Source organism: Triticum dicoccoides, chromosome 4B (genome assembly GCF_002162155.2).
Source record: "Triticum dicoccoides isolate Atlit2015 ecotype Zavitan chromosome 4B, WEW_v2.0, whole genome shotgun sequence".
Lineage (NCBI taxonomy): Eukaryota > Viridiplantae > Streptophyta > Magnoliopsida > Poales > Poaceae > Triticum > Triticum dicoccoides.
In genome coordinates, this window is record NC_041387.1 from 76,943,066 (window position 1) to 76,955,672 (window position 12,607).

General features: G+C 41.0%; 1 long non-coding RNA gene across 1 annotated transcript; it reads left to right on the forward strand.

Annotated features, from left to right (window-relative positions):
• The first annotated feature begins 244 nt into the window (after positions 1 to 244).
• LOC119293378 lies at positions 245 to 1,934 on the forward strand. The gene is made up of 3 exons (XR_005143039.1): positions 245 to 413; positions 635 to 1,022; positions 1,855 to 1,934. It is a non-coding gene; the product is annotated as an uncharacterized LOC119293378 (long non-coding RNA).
• Positions 1,935 to 12,607: the final 10,673 nt, after the last annotated feature.

Below are 12,607 nucleotides of genomic sequence, written 5' to 3' on the forward strand. Positions count from 1 at the left end.
ATGAGTTAATGGTCTAGGTTATATGGTTTATTCAGTCCACCTAAAGGAACAAAGTTTGCACCCTTTGACTGGTTTTATTGGAAAATCTTACAGAAAAATTATGTCGTGATCTCTCTACTTCCACATGATCGTTGTTGGTCCAAGTACCATATTTTTTGTCTTATATCCTGTGTTGCGGTTTGTAGCTTAGATTTTTAAGACCGGGCACTGTAGTGGTGTCTGTTATGACTGATTGATAAAATGTGTATGCTCTTTCACAGTAGGTACATATGCAAATTTATCTTTTTGTTGGTTGTTTTTTGCTTCTTGCAGCATCCCGGGTACATATGTGAGGCTATGGGAGTCCTTTTTTCGTGTGATGATGAGAGGAATATGACAGGACAACCAATTGTACCATGTGAACACAATTGCTGGTACATTTTGAAGTTTTCTTCCCAGAGTGGCACATTAATTATTTGGTCCTGCACACCCTAATTAGGATTGATATTTCATTTTTTGTTCACCTTTTAGGTGTACATTTTTGCTTCGCCTGCTGTATTTTCTTGAAGTAAACACTTTATTATCTCTTTTACAGTAAAAAAAATGAATGCTTGCAATATATAGCTGCTAATCCGATATTCTACTTTATTTTCAGGGGGATAAGCTGGTCAATGCGCGAAAATCTGTAAGAAAGTGACTAAAATCAACATTTGAAGGTACAACCTGTGTTATGTTACTACAAAAATTAATGTTGTGGTCTGTTATTGAGAATCATGAGTTTCCTGACAATGAGACCCATTAGTTAGAATCTATTGTACTAGGATCTTTGCTTCGCATCCCATATGTGCCAAGTTACGGGTAGAACTGTGCATCGAATTTATTGTGCTGGGATCTTTGCTTCGCATCCCATATGTGCAAGTATGCGAGTGAGACTGGCTTTGCTCTAACCATGATGATTTTCTTTTCTTGGCAGATGTTCAAAATCAAATAGGATGGCTACCTGAAGTACGATCCTCAGAAATCGTAAGAAGCAGAAGTTATTGGTACTTGCTCACACTCATTTCTCATGTTGATGCTCAGGCAGAACCTCATGAAGCTTTGGCACACACTCACTTATAATTAGGGCTTGCTTAATTTTATCTTTCTAATTCTTTTGAGAAATAGTGAAATACCATATCAATATTATTTGTGATGACTTGTTGGTCATAATTTCCAATCATGTAAAATCCCATCATATTATTAGTATTAGGCGTTAGCCAGATACTAATCTTTGGTTGGCCGTGAATGTAAGTTTGTGTCCTCCTTTGTTTTTGTCTGGTTATGCTATGAAAAGAAGAGTAAATATTTGTTTTGTGATGGTCAGTTGTTAGTTCTGTATGATTTCAAAGCACATTGTCATGGGTTAGCATGAACAGAGTCATAACCGTGTCTGCTGGAAATAATTCAGTAAGTGTGGTTTCCATCATTATATGAGTTAGAACCTTGCTATACACACGATAGTACATAGACGATTTTTGAATGATGCTGAAGATCGCATAATCTGGTGCATGCAGCAGCACTGCTCCACCGTTTGATATAAGTGTTGGCTACATGTCGTGTGTGTACTGTCGTCTGCACAACAATTTCATATTGGTTATAGGAGCTGGATGTAGGTATTAACAGTATTTAGGGAAAGGGGTAGCATAGAATTAGTTAGTGTAGTTCTTAGTTGGACTATGAGAAGATCAGCAGGTGCAATAAACTCTATAGCTATCTTGCTCTACTATTCAAACCATATTCTTGCTATAATTTGTTTTGAGCTCCCAATTTCTACATAAGTCTACTGGTCCTGATTCCTAACATTATGTATGTATGGTGTGCTTTTATACTACTTAGGTACATAAATGAACAGAAGGTTTTGAGTACTAAATAGAAGCGCTTGGATCTGGGTCAGCCAGGATCCGGTTGATTCTGCCATGGAGGAGCTCTCCACCGATAGAGTGGCAAGGGCGAGCGCGTGAGCCGCTAGTGGAGTTTGAGATGTTGGGGCACGGCGGCGGTGGGCTGGTTCGACGCATGACTCTAGGACGCGATGGTCCGGTATGGCCGCCTCCACAGGGCCAGAGACAGGTGCGCGCGCTTGCTGCGGCGGGAACGAGAGCTGCCCCACTCCTTTTGTTCCCCACCGTCAGCCTCTCCTCAGCCTTGGCCTCGTTGCTCGCGGAGGAGAGAGAGGAGAAGGAGGCAGCGACGGCCAGGTGGAATGAGGGGGTCAGGGGAGGAGGCGGGGATTGGGGGAGGTCGGGGGAAGAGGAGGCGGGGAATCCTAACATTGTGTATGTATAGTGTATTATTGGAGCTTTGCTACATCTGTAGGTTTGAATTGATGGCTAGAAATACAGAGTGCCATTTTGTCTTATGGAGTGATAATTAAGCAGGCATACATAGCTGCAAAAAGGATTGCTGAAATGAAACAAGTTGCTAATTTTGTATCTTTGACACTCATGGAAAAGGTGCATGCCAATCCTAATTATAATCGTATCGCATATATGGAACTGCATTAGGCGAATGGTGTTAACAGGATGACAAATTTCAGTCACAGAACTGAACTGTTCCTTTTCTCGGTGTATATGTGTCATATACAGAATTCAGAAAAATTGTTGGATATTATAGTTCATATATTTACTATTTAGAATCGAGATATCCAATCATGTTAGGATATGATATGGTCTTTTTCCAGGGGCTCTAAGTATTATGAACATGCATATAGCTAACACCTAACACACATTCCTTTCCTTATACATGCAATTATAAGGCAGTTACAAGCTAGCTGGACATGTGTGGAAAAGTGCTTGCATTTCAGTTTATGTAGGAAGAGGAGCATCAGTACCTTCTTCTCCTGCCCTGTATATGTAGTGTCTTCGTTCCAAGCAATTAGTATATATGGTATTAGAGATTCTTATGATAATACATTTGTTTGGAACTTGCTGGATTCCTACCATCTCTATATAATTACAACCAAACCAACAGGCCTGAGTGACGTGTCTCTTAGTGCCACCGATTGGGTACAGATGAAGCCTCTCATTCCACAGGCTCATTGTTTCTACCTCAATCTAATCCCTTGGCCTCCTTCTAAATTATTGATACATGTGTTGCTTCATCTATTTATTTTGAGGTCACATATTATCCAATTCCTTGTTATTATTGTTAAAGAACTAGCGTAACATCATACATGGATTGACACTGAATATGTCCTTGGAAAATGCAACTATTTTCATCGACAACATGGTTTTAGCGGGTCTCTGCGCCATTTGGCGCAACGGGTCAACTAGTACTCAAAAGATTTAAATGAAGTGCAATGAGCATTCAATAAATCAACCAAGGACTATCTCATACCAGCATGGTGCACAAAAGAAAAATGAAAACTAAATGCAAAAGACGCTCCAAGACTTGCACATAATGCATGAACGAAACGAATCCGAAAACATACCGATACTTGTTGAAGAAAGAGGGGATACCTTCCGGGGCATCCCCAAACTTAGACGCTTGAGTCTCCTTGAATATTTACTTGGGGTGCCTCGGGCATCCCCAAGCTTGAGCTCTTGCCTCTCTTCCTTTTCCTCATATTGAGACATCCTCGATTAGACACTTCATCCACACAAAACTTCAACGGAAAACTCGGTAAGATCCATTAGTATAATAAAGAAAATCACCACTCTAAGTACTGTTTCAAACCAATTCATATTTTGTTTTTGAATTGTGTCTACTTTAATATAGATTTTCCATGGCTTAATCCACTGAAATAAATTGATAGTTTCATCAAAACAAGCAAACTATGCATCAAAAACAGAATTTGTCAAAAACAGAACAGTCTGTAGAAATCTGAACATTCACAATACTTATGGCACCCCAAAAATTCTAGCAAAATTAGGAAAAACAAAAAAGTTGTATAGAAAGACAGTGCAAAAGGAATCAGAACCAATTGACGTTCCAGTCAAAAATGTAAAATCGCGCACTACAGCCAAAGTTTCTGTCCTGCACCGTACAAACCAACAAGCATTGTAAACATCCTAAAGGCAAACCTTGGCACATTATTTTTATAATACAATGGAACTGTACAAGGGGATAATTATTTTTTATGAAAATTTTCTGTAATTAAGATTCACAAAGTTTCCATGAGCATGAACAAAGTTCAAGGAGCTCTCCCACTTCAACAATGCTTGTCTCTCTCACTTTCACTTTCCTTTTTGAAAAGTTTTTAGGTTCCCCTCTTTATTTTTTTGTTTTTAAACTATATGAAAGCACTCAACAGAAATAAATGACTCTCTAAAACTTCCGGGTTGTCTCCCTGGCAGCGCTTTCTTTAAAGCCATTAAGCTAGGCATTTAGTGCTCAAGTAATGAATCCACCCGGATCCCAAGGTATATCAAAGCCAATTTTAATTAACAATGATTTATAATTTAGTAGTGAGCACAAAGTAACATATATCATGCAACAACGAAGTCTAACTCTCTTCCTATGCATCGGCATGTCATAAAAGAACAATTCATGCACACATAACATAGTAAAGGCCAATGCATAGTATAAACAATTTCTTGCAATTTTATCGTATTGGAAACATAGAGAGGTGGAGATATAGTTCCTCTCTCATAATAATTGCAAGTAGGAGCAGCAAGAACATGCATATTATATCTATCAAAATCATCATGTGCAACGGTAAAAGGCAACCCATCAATATAATCCTTAATAAGCACAACCTTCTCCGACATAGTGTAGTAGGGAGAATTCAAAAAGATAATAGGACTATCGTGCGTGGGTGCAATAGCAACAATTTCATGTTTAACATAAGGAACTATAGCAAGTTCATCTCCATAAGCATAATTCATATTGGCATCTTGGCCACAAGCATAGAAAGCATCATCAAAAAGGGATAATTCAAGAGAATCAACGGGATCACAACAATCATCATAGCAATCATCATAGGAAATTAAACAATGTATGAGTTGAAGAGTTACTCTCATTAAAAGGTGGGCACGGGTAGCTAATCCGCTCTTCCTCCTTTTGTTCTTCGCTCTCCTCATCATCTTTTTCATCCAATGAGCTCACGATTTCATCAATTTCTTCTTCCATAGGTTCCTGCAAAATATTAGTCTCTTCTTGAACAGCGGGGTAGGCCTCAATATATAGTTTAACAAAGGCATTAAAAGCATAATTATCATAGCAATATTCAAGTATGGCAAAATTTTCAGATTTGTAGAGAGTAGCATCATACTTTTCAATCAAAGAAGCAATTTCATATGCACCCTTAAAAGCAACAAATTCTTCAATTTCTTGAACATCATAGTAATTATAAACACCCTTATCATATGAAGATACGGTTCCATTATCACTAAACAAGCATTGGTACGGAAGGTGTTTCTTAGGGTTTTCAGAATAATAAGTAACATCATATAATTCACATAAAGTCCAAGCATAGCATTGCAAACGTTGAATTTGATCCCATAATAGTTTCCCTTTTTCAGATATACGGTGTCGCACATAACAAGCATGCTCATCTAAAGATTTTCCCTCAACTAAGCTAGTTGGGGTTTCAGCACGAGCACAAAGGGATCGAAGATGATCCAAGTAAAAATCTTCAGTAGTGTGATAGATTTTGAGTGGTTCTTCAACCATTGGTGCAGTAGGTACAACTAATTTTTTGGTACTTTGCGTTTCCTACCCATAACTAAAGATAGAAAACAACTAAAAACAACAAATAAAAATTACTTAGTGATAAAGCAAACAAGCACACATGAGAATATTCACCCCACGCTATGACTCCCCGGCAACAGCGCCAGAAAAAGGTCTTGATAACCCACAAGTGTAGGGGATCGCAACAGTTTTCGATAAGTAAGAGTGTCGAACCCAACGAGGAGCTAAAGGTAGAATAAATATTCCCTCAAGTTCTATCGACCACCGATACAACTCTACGCACGCTTGACGTTCGCTTTACCTAGAACAAGTATGAAACTAGAAGTACTTTGTAGGTGTGATAGGATAGGTTTGCAAGATAATAAAGAGTACGTATATATAAACTAGGGGCTGTTTAGATAAAGATGCAAAAAAGTAAATGTAGCGAGTGTGGAAAAGTGGTGGTAGGAGTTGTGGAATTGTCCCTAAGCAATTGACTATGTTACTAGACCGGTAATCACTATTGCAATTCTATTTGAGGGAGAGGCATAAGCTAACCTACTTTCTCTTCTTGGATCATATGCACTTATGATTGGAACTATAGCAAGCATCCACAACTACTAAAGATTCATTAAGGTAAAACCCAACCATAGCATTAAAGTATCAAGTCCTCTTTATCCCATACGCAACAACCTACTTACTCGGGTTTGTGTTTCAGTCACTCACGCAACCCACTATAAGCAAATCATGAACGCATTGCAACACCCTACAACGGTAATCCCTCACGCTTGCGCGACACGGAGGGCACCATAGGACAACACCAATAATAAAACATGCAACTCAAACCAATCATAGCAATTCATCAATCACCGATAGGACAACGAAAATCTACTCAGACATCATAGGATGGCAACACATCATTGGATAATAATATGAAGCATAAAGCACCATCTTCAAGTAGAGGGTACAATAGGTTGCGGGAGAGTGGACCGCTGAATATAGAAGGGGGAAGGTGATGGAGATGTTGGTGAAGATGACGGCGGTGTTGGTGAAGATCGCGGTGATGATGATGGCCCCCGACAGCGCTCCAGCGCCACAGGAAGCAAGGGGGAGAGAGGCCCCCTTCTTATTCTTCCTTGACCTCCTCCCTAGATGGGAGAAGGGTTTCCCCTCTGGTCCTTGGCTCCCATGGCTTGGGAGGGGCGAGAGCCCCTCCGAGATTGGATCTATCTCTCTGTTTCTGCGTTCTCTGTTTCTGCCCCTTCACCGTTTCCTTTATATCTGGAGATCCGTAACTCCGATTGGGGTGAATGTTTCGCCCAGATTTTTCTCATAAAATTAGCTTTATTGCGGCAAAAGAAGGGCATCCACCGCCTTACGGGTGGCCCACGAGAGTCCAGGGCGTGCCCAAGGGGGTGGGCGCGCCCCCCTGTCTCGTGGCCACCTCGGACACTGTTTCACGTTTATTCTTCCTCCGGAAAATCCCAAATATTCCAAAATAATTCTCTGTCCATTTTTATCCCGTTTGGATTCCGTTTGATATTGGTTTTCCGCGAAACATAAAACATGCAACAGACAGGAACTGACACTGGACACTGGATCAATATGTTAGTCCCAAAAATAATATAAAAAATTGCCAAAAGTATATGAAAGTTAAAGAATATTGGCATGGAACAATAAAAAATTATAGATACGACGAAGACATATCAGACCTTCACATCTAAATCATAGAACTTTTGCTCCATGATTCTCTCCAAGCTCTCCTGGTTTTGTGTCAGGGTGGCCAAACCCTTCTCAATCCTTAGAGTGGAGGCAATCAAGTAGCCAAGCTGATCTTGCTTGCTCTTCAGGAAGTACTAAGATGCCTCTTCAGTAGTTGGCATCTTAGCAGCCTTTTCAGTCCTTGCCTTCTCCTTCTTCTCTGTTCTGGATGTCACTCTGATCAGACATAGTGCAAACTCTGACAGCAGACCCTGTGAATAGATATAAATGAGATAGAGGGGATGAGCATCACAAAGCACAGTGGTTTTTGCAAAAGAATGAGTTAAAAACTTAGTTTTAGTTTTCCTCAGAAAGCATTTCGGATCTACCGATTTGTAAAATTGGTGATACCGAAGCAGCTTTTGGAACCTAAACTAGTGAACTCGGTCAGACCGAGTCACAGTTCGGTGGCACCGAGACTGCTAGGGTTTCACAAAGTCCTGAACTCGATCACACCGACTTGCAATTATCGGTCAGACCGAGAATCACATGTGCACTGGCCTGAGCCAAACCGGTGGATCGGATTTCTACAACTCGGTTGGTCCAAAATGATTTCAGCGGAAACCTTAATTGAGGCTAATCTATTTCATTGGATGGAACGATCTCAATTGTGGCAAGATACATGGCAAAACAATGTGCTAGGAATCGGAATGAGATAGTACAAGGATCAAGTCCATACCCTAAGTTCGGCGGAGGACTTGCTACGGCGGCAAGGCGGAGAAGATTTCCATTGACGACGGTGGAGACCAGCGGCAGGAGGCGGCTGGCGACAAGGAGGACGATCCGTAGAGCTAGGGAGGCAGAGCATGCTGAGCGCGGGCGAAAGGATTCAGAGAAATTTCCAAATTTTGGCCCGGGGGTATAAATAGCTTGACCCTGTCGGTGTGACCGAGTGGAACGACTCGGTGGCACCGAGATGCATAACTGCAAGCAGTTGCTGCAACTCGGTGTGACCAAAAAGTTCAAATCGGTTGCACTGAGGTTGAAAACCTAGACCGACTTAGTGATATCGGTATGACCGAAAAGGATGAATTGGTCAGTCCGAAACGCACAAAGAAGTTTTGGAAGTTTAAGTCTATGATGAATCGGGGACTCCGAGTGCTCCTCACACAGAGTGGTTCAAATCTGACTTGATCAAACTTTCTGATGTAGCATGAATAGAGTTTGAGACAAGAATAGCATAGATAGCTAGAGAGGGTTCTTAGGCATTCTTGTCCATCCACTTGGCAAAAAGAAAAGAAGCCAAACAAGCAAAAATACAAGTGGATGTCCTCGAATGAGTAAAATATGCAAATGACATGCTCACACAATAAAATAGCAGACAAAATATGTGACAAAGCATGCACAACTAACTCTAGCATCTATCAAGCAATTGGCGATGACTAGGTCATCTATATATGAGTATTTTGACTTAGGAGTCAAATGAGAACATCTGATCATAGGTCATACTCATCATTTAAGCTCAAGTGGGGTTGCCACTTTTACATAATGCATTGATGTGTTCACATCATTAGAGTTGCTTTAGCTCAATTCTTAGAGTAAAGCTCCCCCTAGATGTGAGATCCCCCCAAAGAGGGATGAACTAACCTTGGGTTTTGTTGATGTTGACTTCATGTAGGTGTTGAAGATGTGGATGCTCTATGTTGATGTAGATCTTTTGGAGCAATCCTTTGGAGTGAGTTGCACTTTCAATACCTACACAGGTTAGTCCCACAAGGAACAAACAAGGATATCCATACACATAGAGTGATGCACACACAAGATGATGTCTATGAAAGCATTGGGTTACCTTGTCCCTTGTCTTACCAGCAAGAGGGTTTGTGACTCCATGAACTAGTGCAAGATGTGGAAGTTGGTTGCACTTGTCCTTGCCAAAATGATAAGAGTGAAGTATGTTGGCGGAGTCACCCTCAAGAACTCTCTAGTTCTTCTTCTTCGGGATCCACACCATCTTGATGGGAATCCTTGGAGTTGTAGTCGTACTTGATGAAGTAGAACTTGACGTAGTCTTGGGAACCCACTTGACCAAGGCCTTAGGAGCTTCTTCAAATGCATCAATATCCTCTTGAAGCTTGTCATTGCCTTTCTACTTGTGGTCTTGTGGTGGAAGATCATCTTGTGTTGTGTCCCTTTGAAAGAAGTAGGATCATACTTCTCTTGTTGAGGAACAAACTTCGTCTTGGGGTATTCATCTTCTTCCCACTCAACTCCATTGGCATTGAACTTTCGTTCAAAACCAACACCTTGGTTCTTCCGGTGCCTTCCTTGCTTGCGTACAATTTCCTCGAATTGCTTACTTCCGGCAAGGCTCTTGTAAACACCTTTCTCTATAATTCCCTTCAATAAGCTGTTTTCTTGCTCAAGTGTAACTTGGCTAAGAGAATCATTAGTGGAATCAAGAGAACTACTAGAAGCAACACCATTGGATTTAGCATGATGATTGTTGTTACTACTAGAGTAAGAATCTTTCTTGTTCTTGTTACTAGACTTGACTTGAGGCATGTAAGTAGATAAGAGTAAATGCTTGGCAATGTAAGAAGAACTTTTCTTGCGAAGGTCATCATTGATAGCTTTTAAAAACTCATGTTCTTGCTCAAGGTTGAGCTTTTCAAAACGTAATTTCTCATGAGTCCTTAAAAGTTCTCGATGATCTCCTAAGATAGTTTCATGAGCTAACTTAAGAGTGTTTAGTTCTTTAGTTAGAAGCTCAATCTTCTCCTTATCATTATCATTCGTTTCATCTTGATTAGCATGATTAATTGACGTTTCATCATAGTATTCATCACTAGAGTTGTCAACAAGTAAATCATCATCACCTAGCAAGTCATCTTCATCACTATTGGAATCAACATGCTCGGGGTGTAATACCTTAGGGCCTTTAGCCATGAAGCATTTTCCAAGTCCTTCATTTGGTGAATCAAATATGTCGTAGGAGTTGGTTGACACAAGTGCTAGACCGGCAACACCTTCATCTTGAGAGTATGTTCTGAGTCGGAGTGATAGCTTCTCTCGGAGTGATGTTCGGAGTCGGAGCCGGATACCCATTCACCAACATGAGCTTGATGTCTTCATTTTGTGTAGCTCTTTGATGATTTGTCCTTACTTTCCGAATCTTTGCTCCTCCGGGATGTTCTTCATTCATAACGATCATCTCTACTCCTTCTCTCTCTTGGTGGTGATTCTTCTCTTCTGCTTCTTCTCTTAGGTGATTCTTCTCTTCTCTTGTAGGGAGCCGTACACTCATTGGAATAGTGTCCGGGTCTTCCACAATTGTAGCAATTACACTCTCGACTCGAAGATCTTTTGTCATTGTACGACCTTGACTTGGAACTTCTTTCCTTCCTCCTACTCTTGTAGAACTTGTTGAAGTTCTTCACCATTAGGATCAATTCTTCACTGAAGGTTTGTTTCTCACTTGATGATATGGGAGCTTCACAAGAGGCTTTGTAAGCACCACTTGACTTGTTGTGGAGCTCCTCCTTATCCTTGAGTGACATCTCATGAGCAACAATTCTTCCAATGACCTCCGTTGGCTTGAGATTCTTGTAATTTGGCATCATTTGGATCAATGTGCACACGGTATCATATTTTCCATCCAAGGCTGTTAGGATCTTCTTGATGATGAATTTGTCGGTCATCTCTTCACTTCCTAAGCCAGCAATCTCATTTGTGATGAGAGCAAGCCTAGAGTACATTTCAGCGACGCCTTCACCATCCTTCATCTTGAACTTATCAAGTTGACTTTGAAGCACATCCTATTTGAATTCCTTGACGGAGTCGGTACCTTCGTGCATGTCAATCAAAGTGTCCCAAATTTGCTTTGCATTCTCAAGACGGCTGATTTTGTTGAATTCTTCGGGGCACAATCCGTTGAAGAGGATATCACAAGCTTGAGCGTTGTATTGCAGCATCTTCAACTCTTCCGCGCTAGCTTCACGGTTCAGTTCTCTCCCATCAAAGAATTCACCTTGCAAGCCAATACACACAATAGCCCATACGGCGGGGTTATGTCCAAGAATATGCATTTTCATCTTATGCTTCCAACTAGCAAAATTAGTACCATAAAAGTAAGGACCTCTACGGTGATAATTTCCCTCGCTAGACGCCATACTCTCCTAGGTTGCGAAACCAAGGCTATGACCACCAAAAGCTATGGAAATCAAAGCAAATGGAGACCAAGGCTCTGATACCACTTCTAGGATCGAAAGTATGTCTAGAGGGGGGGGCTGATTAGACTACTTGACAAAATAAAAGCTTAGCCTTTTCCCAATTTTAATTCTCGGCAGGTTTTAGCAACTTAGCACAAGTCAAGCAATCAACCTACACATGCAATTCTAGAGTATAGCAGCGGAAAGTAACACAATTGCATATGAAGGTAAAGGGGACACTACTAGAAAAACCCCTACTAATGGCGCACCTAGTATGGCTATTAATGGCGCATCTGTGGTGCGCCATTAATAGCACGCCATTAGTAATTTTTACTAATGGCGCACCACCTGGTGCACCATTAGTATCTGGTATACTAATGGCGCACCGCGGATGCGCCATTAGTATAGGCCAGGGTGCGCCATTAGTATGCCTCCCAGGGGCCATGTATACCCAGGTGCTCTGGCATACTAATGGCGCACCACCTCTGGATGCGCCATTAGTAACCGCGGCATACTAATGGCGCACTACCCAGTGATGCGCCATTAGTATGCACTGTCATACTAATGGCGCACTGTCATGTGATGCGCCATTAGTATGAATATTAGTTTTTTTTATTTTCTGTTTTTTGCACAGGTTACAAAATGTATAATTTGACAAAATATAGACAACACACATCAACAACAGATTCATCAAATACAATAGAAGATTAGTCTTTGAATACAATTCATCATATTAGTCTCCGAATACAATTCATCATATTAGTCTCTGAATTGAAAAGACCGAACAAAGATAGAACATTATATTACAAGTCTCGAGACCGCGAGTAGCGAGTTTGTCTTCACATTACAAGTCGATATCGATCATCTAAACTACCATCACATAGAAGAGAGCTGCGGTCATCACGATGAGCATCATCACGATGAAACTCGTCTTCATCCGGTTCCTCCAACGCTCCCTCCCCTCTCCCGCTAGATAGCGGGCGTATCTAGATTCGGCCTCGGCCCTAGTGGTGTACCCTTTGTAACTGTTACCGCTGAATGGTGAACCTGTCTCCGACACTCCTCCCAAT